The following is a 17,022-nucleotide window of genomic DNA, read 5'->3' on the forward strand; positions in this document are numbered from 1 at the left end:
CTAAAGGGGGTTTACATGGTTTAAGATGTCCTAATGGAGGGCGTGTGAAGGGGAAGTTTATGTCTAACATGTATGTAAACTACCAGCTTGAGAGAGAAATAGGGTGTGCCAGGGTGGGGGCGGGGAAGGGGCATCTCGTCATGCCAAGGGGATGGAGTCCTACAGAGATCAGTGGTAAGTTGCAGGGGTAGAAGTTAGAGATGGGGATTCACAATGAATTCATCCTCTAGGGTGAGAATGGTGGAGGAACAAAGGTTGTCCTTCGGCCTTTAGCTATGGATACAAAGGAGGGAGATGGAAAGAACTGGGGAGAGCTCCCTGTGAGTGCTGATGGAGACAACAGCTCAGCTAAGTGCTCACAGCCAGCAGCAGCACTGCGCTTGCTCCATGAAGGCACCATTGGGACCGAAGCCAAGGAATGCTGCCCAGGGGCCCTGCCACTCCTGACCGGCAGACCTTGCTTAGTGAGATGTCCCCTACTGAGAATCAAGTGCATTCCAAGGTCAGGGCCTACAGCTCAGAAGGGAGTGAACAGAAGAGACCTTTGATGTGTCCAGTCATTTTTAACCTATCTGAGTTACCTGAGAGTGTTTATTTATAAGGATTTACCTCAGTTGTTTGTAGTTTGTACCTTAGTTTTTTTATACCATAATAAGACTTAATTGTAAACTTGCACTGACATTGCATATTAGATTGTGAAAAACTTGAAGAGACTTTGAAACACTTGTCCTTCACTGTTTTTCTCTTGACCCAAGCCAAATGACATCTTTGTGTATAACATATTTAATTGAAATTGTGAAGGTTATTATTGGAAACATTATTTTGAGAGCAGTGTTTTTAATTTCTGGAAGCTTCACTGTGTTGTTTTGATGTGGATTTCTTTGAGTGGCCTCTGGAGTTTATTGAGCTGCTTTAATCTGTACATTTATGTCTTTTGCCACTTTGGGGAATTTTCAGCCATCGTTTCTTCAAAATACAGTTTCAGACCATTAAAAAAAATGATAGAAATAAGATTAAATGAAGATGGCATTTACAAGGTGGCATCTTGATTTTTTTCTCTGCTGTCCCTAAGCCTGGACTGCTCTCCTCCTCCTCCCCCACCCCAGTTGCCACCTATGTTCCTTCCATGTTGTCTCCTCAAGGGGACATTCTTCTTTCCAGTATGTCAGAGTAGGAAAAAAAAACCCCTCTGCTTTCTCCACACCATTTCATCTCTTTTGTACTTATCACAACTGTAGCTTTTTATTTGCCTGTTTTCTTCTTTGGCCAATTTCTGTCTTTCCTAGTTTACAATGATGTCTATAAGTAAGGTCGTCATTTCATTCATCATCCAAACGCCAACATTGGAGAGCAAAGGGGGGAGCTATGAAGATCTATTCTGGGCCAATAGGCACAGGCAAGACTGTCTCAGATAGTCCCGGGTGTATCACTGTCCCATTTAAAGATAAGGAAGGGAACTGCCATTTGCCCCCTCACCATTATATCCCCGGTCCCTAGCGGACATCCTACATGGTGATCTGTGCAGGTGGATTACACACGGATCTGTTCTCAGTTTCTCCATCTGCACATTGGGACTTAGTGATAGTCCCTCCCCACAAGGCATCAGGGCTGCCCCTTGTCTGTGGGCTCCTGGCAAGAGTACAGGGAACACAGGTAATGGCTTCATGCAGTGAAACCTACACATCAAGGTAACAGCTGCTAAACGACTCTGATCTATGCCCTGCACCAAACACCTTCAAAAAGACAAAGCCGAGAGACAGGTGCCAGTCAACAGCCCACACCCAACGATCGTGGACAGCACGGTTTCTGAATTGCCTTTTCTGTCGAAGCCCATGGCTTACTCTGGGGAGTTGGGGTAGGAGGAGGGAAGTCGGGAGCTTTTGTTGAATCACCTGGCCACCATCTGTCAGCTCTTTTCCCAGCAATGTGGGAACACAGATCATAAACACTGTTTCTTTCTCCCTCTTCATCTGCCCTTCTGCCTGCCCTTACCTGAGCTAACTCAGGCAAACTCTCTCACAAGGTGCTCCCAGCCCCACACCCTGCAGGCAGCACCTTTTTAATTTCCTTAGAAGAGCCAGAGGCTAGCAGAATTGGTTGGCATTCAGAATTCTTGGACACGGATGTCTCTGGCATAGCCCCAGAGACAGGTGCCCCTTGGATTTAGGAGTCACGCTTGACTTTCGTGCACCATGAATTCGGGGAAGAGGCTTGTGCAGGTTCCGGAAGGAGGCTTGGGGCTCCTGTCTGGGGAATTCCGTGATCTGGAGATCCAGAAACAGGGACTGGCACACCTGCTTGCTCGTATGGACTCCTTGCCCTGTGGGGAGAGACTCAGGTTTGAGTTTAAGGGCAGAATTGATGTGAATTCTATTCCATTCCATGTTATTTATTGAGCAACTACTGTGTGTTCCACCTACCTGTTGTAGGTGCTAGGGATGTGTACAGAAATTTCTGTATTCACAGGTACTGGGGGAAGACAGGCAATAAATGAAAAAAACCTTGTAACTATTAAAAGAACCAAATGTACCATATTTCACGTGGATGACCAGATTAGCGTGGTACCTGAGGTGACAAGCTCCTAGGGATCATCAGTTATTAACTCTGACCTTGAGCTTGGGCTCTGCTCGTCGGGGAAAAGACGCCTCGTGGGTCCCTGCAGTTCCCTCTTTCCACCGCCAGAGCGCGCAGTTGTCACTAGTCCGTCCTCGCAGGCTCGGTCCAACACCTGCAGGTCCATAGAGCAACCTCAGCCTCGCGGGGTCGGATTCTGTGATGTTCCTGAGAGTCCGCCTCTCCGGGGGAGTAGTCTGCTCCTATCAGCACTATTAAGAATTGTAGTATGAAATACCCAGAGCGGAGAGTTACTGGGTTTTATGATGATGTCCAGAGTTACACAGTATTTCAATCCCTCAGAGCTGTCTGACCCTGTAGGTCCAGGAGCCCGATGAGGAGAGGAGGGAGCTCAGCAGATGCCCCAGCGTGAGCGAAGGCACGGAGAAGAGAAGAGGCAGGTGTGTCTGGAAGGAAGGTAGGAAGATTGGCGTTGCTGGGACGCAAAGGGTGGGGGTGCGTGGGGAGCGAGGAGGCTGGCCAGGACAGCAGGGCCAGACCGCCCCGGGCTTGTCGGGCATTATAAGGGTCTGGACTTCATGCTGTGGGCCCCAGGGAGCCATGGAAGAGCATTTCAGGAAGTGGGGTGCTTCACTTTGCTTTTTTTTTTTTTTTTCTTTTTCCCACCAGGGGCATTTATCCACTGAGCTACGTCCCAAGCCCTTTTTGTGTTTTGAGACAGGGTCCCGCCAAGTTGCTGAGACTGAATTTGAACTTGTGATCCTCCTGCCTCAGCCTCCTCAGCCTCCCCAGCCTCTGGGATTACAGGCGTGCACCGGGAAGCCTGGTTCACTTGGCAGTTTTTTTTTTTTTTTTTTTTCACTTTGCATTTTTGAGAGCTCATTCTGGCAGTTGTGCAGCACAGAACATGGGAGGAAGCACCCTTGGAGGAAGCCTACAATCATGGAAGCTTCTAGAGGCCTGTTTTCAACCATAATGGAAGCCAAAATTAGTGTGATCAGCACTTCAGAAGGCAGAGAAGATGCAGAAAGAGACCACGACTGTGATGATCTTGCTGGGCCACTGGAACAGGCCCCACTTAAGGTCAACCCTCTTGCCAAATTCTTTTGCCCTTTGATATTCTGTAAATTAGACTTTTTTTTTTTTTAAAACTATTTTTATGTTTCAATCTTCCAGTAGATTAGGACTGTTGAATTTATTGTATTTTCAAAAAGCTGTGGCAGGCCGAAACACGGTTTCCCCAAAGATAGCTACATCCTGACCTGGAACCTGTGAATGTCAGTGTTTGTGGCAAAGAAAGAGCAACAGAGATAAGACCCCCCCTCCCCCCCTTTTTTTGTCCCAGGAATTGAACCCAGAGGTGCTTAACCACTGACCCTCATCCCCAGCCCTTTTTTGTATTTTATTTTAAGATGGGGGTCTCTCTAATTTTCTTAGGGCCTCACTAAGTTGCTGAGACTGGCCTGGAATTTGTGATCCTTCAGCCTCAGCCTCCTGAGGTGCTGGGATTACAGGCGTGAACTCTTGTACCTATCTTGTTTACCTATTTTTGCTGAAATGATCTAGCTTGCTCTTTTAATTCTTTGTTTCTCCAAATTTGGGTGTTTGGAAGTTGTTATGTCAGTTTTTATTACACCCTCTTTAAAAATTCAAAAGTTTATTTAAAGAACATGTCTATATTTATCCACATAACAGAGAATAATATTTGTCCCTCCCTCTGGCTCCCTCTCCTCTGCACATGGAGGGGGCTTTCCTATTCAGCTGCTTTCCAGCTCCCAATCTCAAATTTTGATTAGATAGGAAATATTTGAAATTTACATTCAAGTATTTTTATTTTTTCTTCCTTCTTCCCTCCTTTTTACTCTCTTACCCTTCCTTCCTCCCTCCCCTTTTTTTCCTTTTGATGTTCAGGGTGTAACCCAGGCCCTCAGACTTGCTAGTCAGCATTTTACTACTGAGATACACCCCATCCCTTACGTTTCAAGTTTTGCTGATTCCCACTTTACATTATGCCATTTCTGTGTCAACTATTCCACTTGGATATTTATTGGAAGATGTCCTAATGGTTGGGGTTGACTTTGAGTCATCAGGGTCTGCGGCTGAAGCCTCTCCCAGGCAGGTGCAGAGCAAGCAGCTACTATCACCTGGGTGGGCAGGAGTGGGGATCAGCAGCTCTCTGGAGCCTTCCTAGGGTCTGTGGCTGGGGCAGTGGGAAGCCCGCCCTTTGACTGAGTGACTTAAGCCATTCATTCCTGTGGCTGCTTTCCTTCAGACAGCTGTGTCATCAGTCTGTGTTCTCAGGTGCTGCAGAGAGCAGCCCCTCCTCCAGGCCTGCCTCACTCTTGGTTGCAAACACAGGACAGGTTCACATGAGTCAGAGGCAGCCCAGCACCTTAGGCTGAGTCACCAGAGTCAGTCACACTAGAGGTTTTGGGGGTTAACTCTGAACCTGGGTCTTCACAGCCACCTCTTGGGATACCCTGGCTGCAGCTTCTGACCTTGACCCAAAAGTGCAACTTGAACACTTCCAGTGATTTGTCATGTTTCACTTTATCTTGTCCACTTACATCGTTTGATTTTACAAATTGTTTTTATGTGCTTTTTCTGACATTGGAGTTTCATCCAAATTTTTTAATTGTATTTTCTTCTCCTGATGAAATAGAGTGAGTGAGAGAGAGAGAGAGAGAGAGAGAGAGAGAGAGAGAGAGAGAGAGAGAGAGAGAGAGCGCGAGCGCACCTGTGCTGTGGCTTCACCTTTGCCTTTGTCTCCTCCTCCTCCTCCTCCTGTTGGTACTGGGGATTGAACCCAGGGGTGCTTAACCACTGAGCCACACCCCCAGCCCTTTTTATTTTATTTTCTTATTTTGAGAAATGAAAGCAAAAGTAAAAGAAATGGAGATAGAGCTTGAAGGACCAGCGATGATGCTTTATTAAGTAGCGAAGGGGCACGTTTTCAGGAGGAACATGGCACCTGGTTACAACAGGATTGATTGTTATATGGTTAAGTGAGACTGAATCATCACAGCAGAATGTGCAGAGACTTAATCATAGACACTTAATCATAGCAGAATGTGTGGGTTGGGCAGTCAGGGGAATAGCTGTAGCACAGGAAACTGAAGGTTCAGAACCTGTTGTAGCTGAGAAATGTTGAAAGTCCAGAGCCCATTACTTTCCTTCTCTCCCTGGGGCCGATTGTTCTCCTTTTCTCCCTGGAGTTGTTTTTCCATATCCTTCAAGAAAGGATCTGGCTAAGTTGTCCATTATGACCTTGAACTTGCAATCCTCCTACCTCAGCCTCCTGAGCTGCTGGGATTGGAAAGTACCTGTCAAGAGCAGCTTCTGGCCTACAAAATTAATTATGCTGGATTCCAGGAAAAGGAATAAAGGAGGCAGGGTGGTTACTGAGGCCAGATTTGGAGGCTTATTCCTTGAAAAGATCAGTGTCTGAGAGATGAGTGTTGGGGGAAAGAAAGGCTTTATTTAAACCTGGTGTGATGGCGCATGCCTGCAATCCTATTGACTCAGGAGACTGAGGCAGGAGGATTGCAAGTTTGAGGCTGGCCTCAGCAACTTAGCCAGGCTGTAAGCAATGTGGCGAGACCCTGTCTCCAAAAAAATATAAAAGATCTGGGGCTGGGTCTCAGTGGTTAGCACCCCTGGGTTCAATCCCCAGTACTGGGGGAAGAAGGCTTTATTCAGTGGTCAAAATGAAGAGGGAGCTTTGCTCACAAAAAAAGTTTCTCAACCTCAGCAGATTGAGGGCTACAGATGTAGGATAGGAATATTGAAGGAGAGGGATGGACTGAGAAAGGGGAGGAATACTCTTGTCTTTTCTGGGAACGGGCAGAGAGCTTCCAGGAACTCCGTGGCTACCTGTTTACACTCCTTTCACTGGTGTCTTTTTCTTTGAAGAGGGGAAGGATGTGTGTGTGAAGGGTGTATGTGTGTGGGAGAGAGGGAGAGAAAGGGAGAGGGAGAGGGAAAGGGAGAGGGAGAGGGAGAGAAGGAGGCACATTTAGGTCAAGCCATCCCTACATTATAGTTGTGGCAAAAAAAATTCTCAAACATTTAATGGGTAGAATCTGACCCAAAAGTTAAGGCACTGAAGGAGACAGACACAGTATGAAGACAGAGATGCCAAGTCATTTATCCTGCCCAGTCACCATGGGACATCAGTAGGTCCAAGTGACAAGCCAGTGTTTTCAGCAAGAGTGGACTTGGGTGCCTGAAGTTTAGCCTAGGTGACCGTCCTGACCCACATGTCCCAGGAGTGATCCACCACCAAGCTAGCGGGAGACTAATACTGTATTGCCTGGCTCTGTGACCTCCAAAATGAGTGATTTTTAAGTCAATGAAACCACAATTAAAAAGTGAAACTATAGGGATCCAAAGAAGAAAGAAGATCAGTTCAGAGGGTAGAGGTGTTTAATTGAATCAAAAGGGAAAGTGATTTTAAAGTGTCAGAAACACAAGATTTGTGGAGATGTTAAATTGTTTTTGAACTTAGAAAAGGACAGCAATGAGTATCTCAAATGGCCTAAGTTTGGCCCAATCACACATTGAAGTCCTAAGTAACTTTTCTGGGTTGATTCCATCTGTTAACAATTACTCTACCTCAGGATACAGTCGGGTTCATCAACTCTTATAAAATCTAAATTTGTTTACAAGGTTTCTTTCAAATAAATCATTATGTTACTTGTTAGGTTGGGACTTAAATTGCTACTGGGAGAGAGCAGCGTGCCATGGAGTGACCAATCAAACGCAGATAAACCTCACTGACACTTACGTCCACCTATCACTCAGCAGGACGCCCGCCTATTCTGGCCTATAAAGACCCTGGGCAGCTGGGGCCATGTGCAATTTTCTCTGGCTTTCCATCCTGACCTATACCCCTTGGGGGCTGGGAATTTCTCCAGAGAGCCAAATTCCAAAAAAGGTTTGCTTCAGCCGTTTCTGTCAGCTTTTGTTTGGCCACCAGCCCCTGCCCTCGAGCTTACATTACTCTTAAAAAAAAAAAAAAAAAAAAAAAAAGAAACTATAGGGTTTATTTAGGTTTTTCCTTGGTGACACCTTCAAGGACCTGCTGTAATAAACTTTCATTGCACATTATTCAATTTGGAACATAATTTCCCTTATTTGAAAAGAAATAGTTTATGCTGTATGTATTTCCATGACATCTGTAGCTCCTTCGAGATGGCGAGTCCTTGGGTAATGATCCCCAGTCTGTGCTTACACACCAGCCCAGTGACGAAGGACCCAGGTGTTTGGTGAATGAATGAGACCCACACCAGAAAGCTAAACTGTCTCTGTTCTCTAGCTACACTTTAGAAGTTTTTCTCCAGGCTCCTCTTTAACTACTTACTTGGTATTGAAGCCAGAATTGGGGACAGGCAGTTAGAGTACCCAGATTAGGGGACACTAGGGGATCTGGTCAAATTGAGGAAAAGGAGGCTATGAAAGCTACCTGCATCTGGAAGTTGGAGACTGCCCCTGGGAGAATGGAATGTCAAGGACCTCCAGAGCTCATTGATTACCTAATTTACCTGTGCTTATCAAGGACTGCAGGCAGGAAGCTGCTCATTAATGTCCCCTGGGCCCTTAACTGCCTGAATCACTTTGGCCCTCCCCCTGCCATCTGCTGCTCACCTGCTAAACCAGGCTTAGTCACTTAGGCAGGAAGGAGAGATAAGAGGGGAGAGAACTGGAGAACAAAAGAGACCTTAGGGTGTGCTCACTTCTTGGTACTCTAGCACATCAGCCATGACCCCCTTCTCTCTCCTGGGAGAAGTCTGTATTACCTTTAAATAAAACCTGCTGAATATGCTTGCCTGGGCGTGCTTCTCTGATGTTATACTTTAACACCTGAGGATGCAGAACTCGTCACCGGTAAACGGCAATATCACTCTCATGCCCTGAGTTCTTAGAAGAAGAAAAAAAAGAGAGAGTCATCGTGTTTGTCAGCATTACTGTGACTAAAATTCCTGACAAGAACAAGTCAGAGGAGGAAAGATTTGTTTGACTCAGGGTTTCAGATGGTTCAGCACACAACTGGCTCCAAGGCAGCTGTGGAAGGGGGTGATAGAGAAAGCTATCAGCTCATGGGAGGGGGAAGCAGAGAAAGAGGAAGGGGCCAGAGAAAAGGCAAACCCTTCCGGGGCATGTCCCAGGGACCCACTTCCTCCAGCTGGGCCCCACCTCCCAGTAGTCCATTTCATCCATCAGTGGAGGGCAAAGGACAGATATCAGTGTAGATAAGGGATGATTGGATCAGGAAGATGGAGGCTAATTCAAAAAGAAACACAAAGCCGATACCACCAGGGCACTTCCCCCTCCTCACAACCTGTTACCAAGGTTACCTCTGCCTCCAGGGACTTGCTCCTCCCAATGCAAGGAGCTGTTAATGAGAACCCCTGGGGTGGCCCTTTCCTGTCTTTTGGTCACAGCAGGCAAGATAAGAGGAGGAAAGGCCATGAGAAGAAAGGAAACCTAAAATTTATAAAGAGGCAGAACACCCAGCCTGCCTTGGGCACCAGCTCTGGGCTCCCTCCTGTCTGGAGGAGTCTCATTCTCTCCCATATTTCTTAAATACAATTTACCTTCTGTGATTGCCTCAGTGTTTCTCAGGTGTTTGGTCTTTAACACCGGGAAACACTGACCGACCCTGATTTTCAAGACTGGTGTCAAGGTCCAGCCCTTATGCTCTGATCACCTCCCAAAGCTCCACCTCTGAGCACATGGGTCTCTGGGGAATTCCCTTTGCAATACTTCTCTTGCTCTGTGATTCTTAGAAGAATAAAAACCAACCCAATTTTTTATTTCTATACAAATCTGAGACTATTGCTACTTATAATTTTGGTTTGAAGAACACCAACTTGGTAAAGGGGCTCTCCCCTAAGCTTACATTTAACTAAGTTGAACTTTTAAAGTACCATTTAGAATTCATAGTGTATGGTAACAAAAATCACAGGTCTGCATGGGTTAGCAAAAATCAAAGGATAGCATTAAATCTGTCATACATTTATGAAATGGTGCTAATGATCAGAAATAGACAGTAAAAACAAACATATATAAGACAGGTCTTCTAAAGGCAGTGTGACCCTTCTATGTCAGATACCATGTGTAAAAGAGAGTACTTATTGTTTATCTTGCTGGTCTGGTAAACTTACATAGACTTTCATTTTACAAATGTTTACACGATAGACAAGGCTTAGACAAATATAGTTCTCAGATGCATACATATACCAAGTTGTGATGGCAAAACCAGACCTGGTTGTGAAATGAAATTACAAAAACATTATGGTAAGAGTCCAATGCCTGAGGAGGAGTCAGTTCCCCTTCCCTCTCTTAGCCTTTCTCCAGGAAGCCTAATTAACCATGGGTCCCTACCTTTTGCATTGTCAATAACTGCCCTAAGAGTCTGACTCTTCCCTCCTGAAATGAAATAGATGTCTGTGGAAAGAGCCTTATCTCCTAATTTGTTCTGTGAGCATGCTCTATGTTAGAGACCCTGCACAGGCCTTCAGAGGAAAAAGTTCCAGTGATAGACGGGTCTAAGATTACTTCAAATAATGTATAAATATTGTGAGAAACTGTGGATAAGGGCTCAGACTTTTGGAGTGCTAATCTCCTCTGGGTTCACTGGTATAAAATAAAGCTTGGTTTCTCCTACTTTCTGAGTGCTGTCTTGTCGTTTCCACAACAAAGTCACATATATTTAGGGTGTTAACTATATTGCAATAACCTAAAATAAGTTGTTTATTTAACCAGTTACAAAGCATCATTAAAAAGACTTTAAAACAGGTACAAACCCTAATTCTTTTAAGACTTAGTTTTCCTAAGTAATGAAACCTAACAGATATGAGAAAATTATCTTGATAGATAAGAGCAGATCAATGTTTCAGACTTTGCTTCATATCAGTACATTAAAGTTCAGATAACCTGGACTGACTGCTAATTATAGCAAATTTAATCACAAACCAACTTTTTGAGATTTGCCTTCTGCAAATCTTTTGTGACTTACTTAGACATTGACAACTTGTTTACATCCTTAGTTTTGTTCTCTTTCATCTTGGACTTTAGTGCAAGAATATTACTTTACCAGACAAAATACTTTCTCATCCAGAAACATTTCTTTTACCTTCTAATTTTCTGCACTAAAGCATATTTCCATACCTATAAATTTATTTTATATTCTCTAGTTTTGGACCCTTTCTTAAATTCATATTTAAAAACAATCCTTATGAATGTTATCTGTGCATTTAGTTTGCACAAAAAATTTCATCCCAGGAAAGGGTTGGAAAATCTGCCATATACAAAAACTGTACCTTAATCTTTTTTTCTCCTAAGTTGCATTCAAGGGGGTGGAGCACAGGATATTTTTGAGCCTGACCTTTCTTTCTTATCATTATCACAATGCCATCAACTTTGAGTTCCCCATTGTCAACTGTACCCAGAGGCTCTTTTGGACCCTTTCTTATACTAGGCATATTGACATGCAATGGAGGAGGCCCTTTCCATCCTTTTCTTTAGGCTTCCTTGAAGATCCCTTTGCAGAGGTTGCCTACAAAACATGGTTGGCCTTAATTTCCATCTTTTTCTTTTCTGGGAGCAGTTATTTTTTCTGCCAGTCTCCCTAGGCATTCAGTTTGATGGGATACTGTTGTAGCAAGAATTGCTTTGCTCCAGCGATGGATATCTCCTGCACAAGTGGGGTAGCCTGTCAGATCTTAAAGGGGAGACTATTCCTGTCCCCACGTGATAAACTGACAGTGCTGGAACCTATTGCCACATCCTTTGTGGTCAGTAGCCTCCACCCACCCTGGGCAAAAGGGACTGGCAGGCAGGGCAGAGGCCATGTTCTCTTTGGCTATTTTTCTCCAGTTCAGGTAGCTTTTCTGGAATTTTTTTTCCCCCCAGCTTAGGCCTAGTGTCCTTGATCCACAGTGAGATGATCTGTGGCCACCTGGGGCCAGGCTGAGAAACAGTGCGGGGAGTACCTGCAGTGGGCTTAAAGGATTCAAATCTTTTTAACCCTTTCTTCTAGTGTCCTGTGATCCTTACACAGCAGAGGCAGTGCCTTTAGGCACTTTCAACTTAGAGCCTGATTATTTAGACCCCTTATCATGTAACTGCATAAAAACCTGTACGAACGTCATCTCTTTCATACAACTCCAACTTCAAGATTGTGTAACAATCCAGAAAAACCATTCAAAGGCCAGATTGTGTTACAGTAAACTGTCTCTTAGACAGACAGACATATACATGGCCCATTCAGCCAAGATCTCTCTGCTCAAAAGACCATCAATGCAGCATGGCCCATGTTTTAAAGGTCCAGTAAAAGAAGCTAAAAAACAGACATGGATCACTGAAACCAGGGATGATAGACAAGAACCTTTAAAGCAGACAGATCTGCACATATAGATTTCTTTCACTTTCTTTATCTTTGACTGACCAACTCCAAATGCAAGATTGTATAATTATCCAGAAAGCTATTTAAAAGCCAGAGTGTTAGAGTAAAACTTTATCTTACAGTCTTATCCCCATAGATAGCCCTTTCTTCAACTCACTGTACCTCTGACAGACCAACTCCAATTGCAAGATTGTAAAAAACAAGAAACAAAAAAACAGACAGACAACCAGAGAGGAGCCCCAAAACCATGGCTGACAGATGGGAACTTTTAAATTGACCAACCAAGCTCTTTCCCAAGAGACTGCCTATAGGATCAGTGCAGTGCAGGCCATGTCTTAAAAGGGGCAGTAACAGACACAAACAAAACAAAAACACAGACAGACAACCAGAGGGAAGTCCAAAACCCAAGACCAACAAACAGGTGAGAACCTAGAATAGATCAGAGGGGAGTAAATATATCTTTTAAGTTCTTGAGTCCTGCTTAACCATGACTTCTACATGAGTGGCACCTCAGATGTCCCCATAAAGAGGAACCAGATGTGTGGAATCAAGGGTCTCAGTGTGCACACTGGTGAATTTACCAGATGGCCTGAGTTTGTGACTTTACTGAGTTCTTTTTCCTTTTTCTCAAAGTGGAACGTGATCCATGTAAGAAATGACTGAGAAGCTGGACCCCATTAAAAATTAGTGTCCTGGCTGGGTCAGGTGGCACATGCCTATAATCCCAGTGACTTGGAAGGTTGAGGCAGGAGGGTTTCAAGTTCAAAGTAAGTCTTGGCAACTTAGTGAGGCACTTAGCAATTCAGTGAGACCCTGTCTCTAATAAGATATGTATAAAAAAAGCTGGGGATGTGGCTCAGTGGTTAAGCACTCCTGGGTTCAATCTCTGGTACCAAAATAACAATGTGTTCTGGTCTGTGAAAGAGGATGTCAAGAGAATGGGAATATAAGCCACAGATTAGGAAACACACTTACAAAAGACACATAAGGAAGAGCTATCAAAAATATGCAAAGAACTCTTAAAACTCATCACTAAGCAAAAAAATCAACCCAATTAAAAATGAGTTATTTTTTCTTGCTATTGAGTTAAGTTCCTTTTATATCTGTTTATTAGAAGCATAATTTGCAAATATTTTCTCCCAATCTGTGGGTTGTTTTTTCATTCTGCTAATTCTTTCCTTTATAGTTTTTAATTTTTTTTTAGTGTGATGCAAACTCACATCTCTGTTTTTGCTTTTGTTACCTGACCTTTTGGAGTACTATCCAAAAACATAGCCCAGACTGTCACAGAGAAGAGATGTCTCCAGAGAAAAGTCTGAGGAGTTCCCAGAAGAGGTCAATTCAGGATGAGTAGGGTTCTTAGCACACATGACAGAAAAGAATTTTAACACAAGCTAGACAAAGGCATAGACAGAGGTTTATTTAGGAAGGTTGATACCCATTCAAGGGAGAATACAGCTGTCTCAAGAGTGAGGCACACTCTTGAGTGGTCTGGGGGTTTAATATTTATGGAGGGGCTGTATCAGGGGCTGGACTGAGGTAGATCCAGGGTGGAGCTGCACAATTTCATGCCAGTTTTTGTCGCTGGCTCTTTGCAGTACAAAATCCGTGGATATTTGTCACTGCTTGCAGCAACAACTTGCACGGGTCTTATGGGTGGTGGACTGGAAACTGAGCTACTTCTATCTTTCTCTTTAGTGCACTGCTTTCTTGCTTGTTTATAGAGGATAGAGGAAATGAGGTTTACTTGCTTTGAGAGGAGAGAGAGAGAGAGACTTTGCTTATCAGAGAGAAAGAGACTTTGCTTAAGAGAGACTTTGAGAGAAGGACAGGCTTTGCTTAGAGCTTAGAGGAAGAGAGACTTGCCACGCCTCACTTAAGGTCTGCTTCTTCTTACTGGTGCATCCTGCATCCTGTGAACTAAGGGTGTGTCTACCTAAGGTGCTTTAGTGATGCATCTCAGTTCTCCATTCTGCGATCTGCCTTCCGCCGCTGCCCCTACTCGCTGCTTCTATCGGCTAGCCACTTCCTTTCTTCTGGCTGCTGCTGCGTGTGTTTTGCTGCTTCCATGCTGTCTCGTTTTGCTTATGCTTATATCACCTCTAGGAGGCGGAGAGCAGGGCCACGCCTCTTATGCAAAGATTAGCAAGACGCTAGATGTCCGAGCAGGCACAATTAGGAGTGCTTGAGAACACATGCGCATACACTGTGTGCGTGGACGATAAATCACCTGAGTGTGCTTATGTCAATTAACCTCCTCGCTGCCAATGTGATCAGGCGCCACCCTGGCACGGTCAACGTGGCACAGCCCCCAACAAGTTTTCCCTGTGCTTGTGTATTTCCCTCATTTCACAAGGGCAAGGGCTAAGGACAGGCAGCCGGAGGTTTACGACTGTGCTTTCTACATCTCAATGGCGTGTGGGTGTTTCCTTTAAGGTTCAGCATTTCTCTCTCTTTTCCCTAAAACTCTATCTCAATATCAGTGTTGTGGATCTTTCCCCTGTGTTTCCAGCCCCGGGTCTTACACTGAAGTCCTTTATCCATCGTGCCTTGATTTTGAGTGTATGGTGTGAGATAAGGGTTAGCTTTTCCAGCAGCATTTGTTCATGAGACTGTCCTTTCCCCCTGTGTGTTCTTGGCAGCTTTGTAAAAAAATCAATGAATTATAAATCTTTGGATATATTTTTTGGGCTTTCTATCCTGTTTCATTAGTTGATGTCATTTATTCCAGTACCATGTTAATCTATAGTGAGAAGTATCAAACATGTGAGTTCAGGAGTCTGGGGTGAAGAGATGGGATTGACTATGATAAAACACAAGAGAACATTTTGGGATGATGTAAAGTCTGCATCTTGATTGTGGTGGTACATTCCACTGGTATATATAATTTATTAATGCTCATTCAAGCATTCAGTTAAAATGTTAAAGTTAAACTATACCTTAATAAAGCTGATTTAAAATCATACATGCTTACTTTGCAATAAAACATATCAGGAAATTAGGAGGATTCTTCAAGAAGTTTAGAACCTGTGGATGAAGTTGCTGCAACATCACAAAGGAAATGTCCATAGGGTCAGAAGTGAAAATGAAAATTAATAATAATAGTAATGATAATAACCAGATTTGACTCTGTTTTCATATAAAGTTTGGATGAATCTATTGACATGACTCCCAGACCACAAAGTTGTGCTTCCAGCCCTCTGGTCCCTGTTGAGAAGCAGCAGCAGAATGGTGGAGTGGTGGAGCAGCAGAGCAGCACCCTGGGTGGGCTTGAGCCCAGGCAATGGGCACTGGCTGCAGTCCTGTTCGTCAGTGTAAAGTGAGCCAAGGTGCATGGACCTGTCATCCTGAACCACCTGGCTGGCTTGGTGAGGACACCTGATGGGGAGCCCACTCCATGCAGTGCTGAAGCTGTGGAAACCCTAAGTGTGCACCATCTGCCAATCTGCTCACTGCAACCTCATGTTTCCTGACAAGCAGTGGGAAAATGGCGTGGGGCAGACCTGACTGGGATTGCAGGGCAACCAATAGTGTTTAGCACTTTCCCAAACCCTAACTAGCAACATTTTGGATCAATAGCATTATACATTTCTAAACTCTAATTAGCCTAAGTTTGGACCAATAGTGTTGACCCAGGTGCTTATAAACCCCTAGACTAGCACACTCAGCCAGAAACCCTACTGGGTCCCCTCTTACCCTGCCAGACTTCTGTTCCTGTTTCAATTCTTCAACGAATCCTGTAGTTACACTCACTCATCCTGCTATGTGGATTTCATTCTTTGGATTCACAAAAATCCAGGAAGAAGAAATTGATGGTGAGCTGATGGGGGCTGTTTCAACACTGGAGGGCATGGCCCCCCATCAGGACCCATTTCTCAGTGGCAGGGGCTTGCTGCTTGTGCAGACCCACCTGCCAGCAGAAGCAGAGCAACTGAGGCTTCATCTTTGGTGCCCAACATGGGGTTTATTGGAAAGGTGAGTGAAATGGACCAACAGAACTATTGCTTTTCCCCCCAGAGTTCTATACTCCTGTTAGAAAAATATTTGATTAAATACCAGGCACCTAGGGCCAGTTAAAAGCAGATAGCACAGTCCCCAGTCTAAAGACATGGGTGACAGGCTGACTGGAGGAGGCTTGCTCAATCCCCTTCCTCTCTGATGGAGGAAATGTTGGTCAGGATCTGCTTCAGCTTCTGTCTGCAGAACATGAACCAGGCTGACAGGTCAGTTCAAACAAGTGTCTGCTTGTTTCTTTTGCTTTCCGACTGACTTGCCTGATATGGAGGGTTCCCTCACCCAGTGTGTTCTGGACCTGAGACAAGGTCTTAGTCTGATCCGAGGTCTTTGGGAAAGAGGCAACCCACTAATCTCCTGAGTGTGAGCAAAGGGGTCTCTTTTCCCCTCTCCTCTTATGTGTGCTTCATAATCTATGTAGTCCCTGTTTTCTAAATCTCAATTGTTTAAGTAGGATCCATGGATGAAGTAATTGGGAAAATTCAAGTCCTGGAGTGCTTTTTCGGACCCAAACAACACTCTTGTTCCAGGTGTGCTCACACTCACAAAGAGAATCCCATTCCCTAGGTTTCCAGCCCTGCCAGTTTCCCTTTTAATGCTTTTAAACCTATCAGAGAAAAACCAAAATCTGAACACGTACAAGTGATTTAGATAAACTATTTACAAAAATTAAATGAAGTATTATTTTTTTCCCCAAACTGATACTGTAAATACAAACATCTGAAAAAGTTCAAAACTTGTCTAGTGCACATGACCTTCAGGAACACACCTCTCCCTTAGCACAATGACTGAGTTCCTTCAGGACGCACCACCCCACCTATAAGTGCCTCCATAGTTGGGGGTAAACAGTACAAATAAACCCAAACAAATCAGGGTTTCTCCTTTTAAGAGGAGAATGACACACAGTAAACAGATTTTGAGTCACGTGTTAGTAAGTGCAGGTAATCCAATAAGCCCAAATCCTAGTTAGTCCTCAGTACACGGTCACTCATGTTTTGAGGATCACAGGAGATAGCAGAAACTGA

The 17,022-nt window shown here is 44.3% G+C and overlaps 2 long non-coding RNA genes across 3 annotated transcripts in view; both read left to right on the plus strand.

The window, feature by feature from the left end:
* Window positions 1–17,022, plus strand: part of LOC306647892 — a 33,792-nt gene that overhangs the window by 5,145 nt on the left and 11,625 nt on the right. The window lies entirely within an intron of this gene.
* LOC306647889 lies at window positions 1,001–6,488 on the plus strand. Of its 2 annotated transcripts, none has more exons than XR_013760205.1 (4): window positions 1,001–3,031; window positions 3,244–3,657; window positions 4,486–5,144; window positions 6,329–6,488. It is a non-coding gene; the product is annotated as an uncharacterized lncRNA (long non-coding RNA). The 2 variants fall into 2 exon arrangements; XR_013760206.1 differs by having other exon boundaries at window positions 1,001–3,014.

The sequence above is a fragment of the Sciurus vulgaris genome (genome assembly GCF_902686455.1).
Source record: "Sciurus vulgaris genome assembly, chromosome: 17".
Taxonomy (NCBI): domain Eukaryota; kingdom Metazoa; phylum Chordata; class Mammalia; order Rodentia; family Sciuridae; genus Sciurus; species Sciurus vulgaris.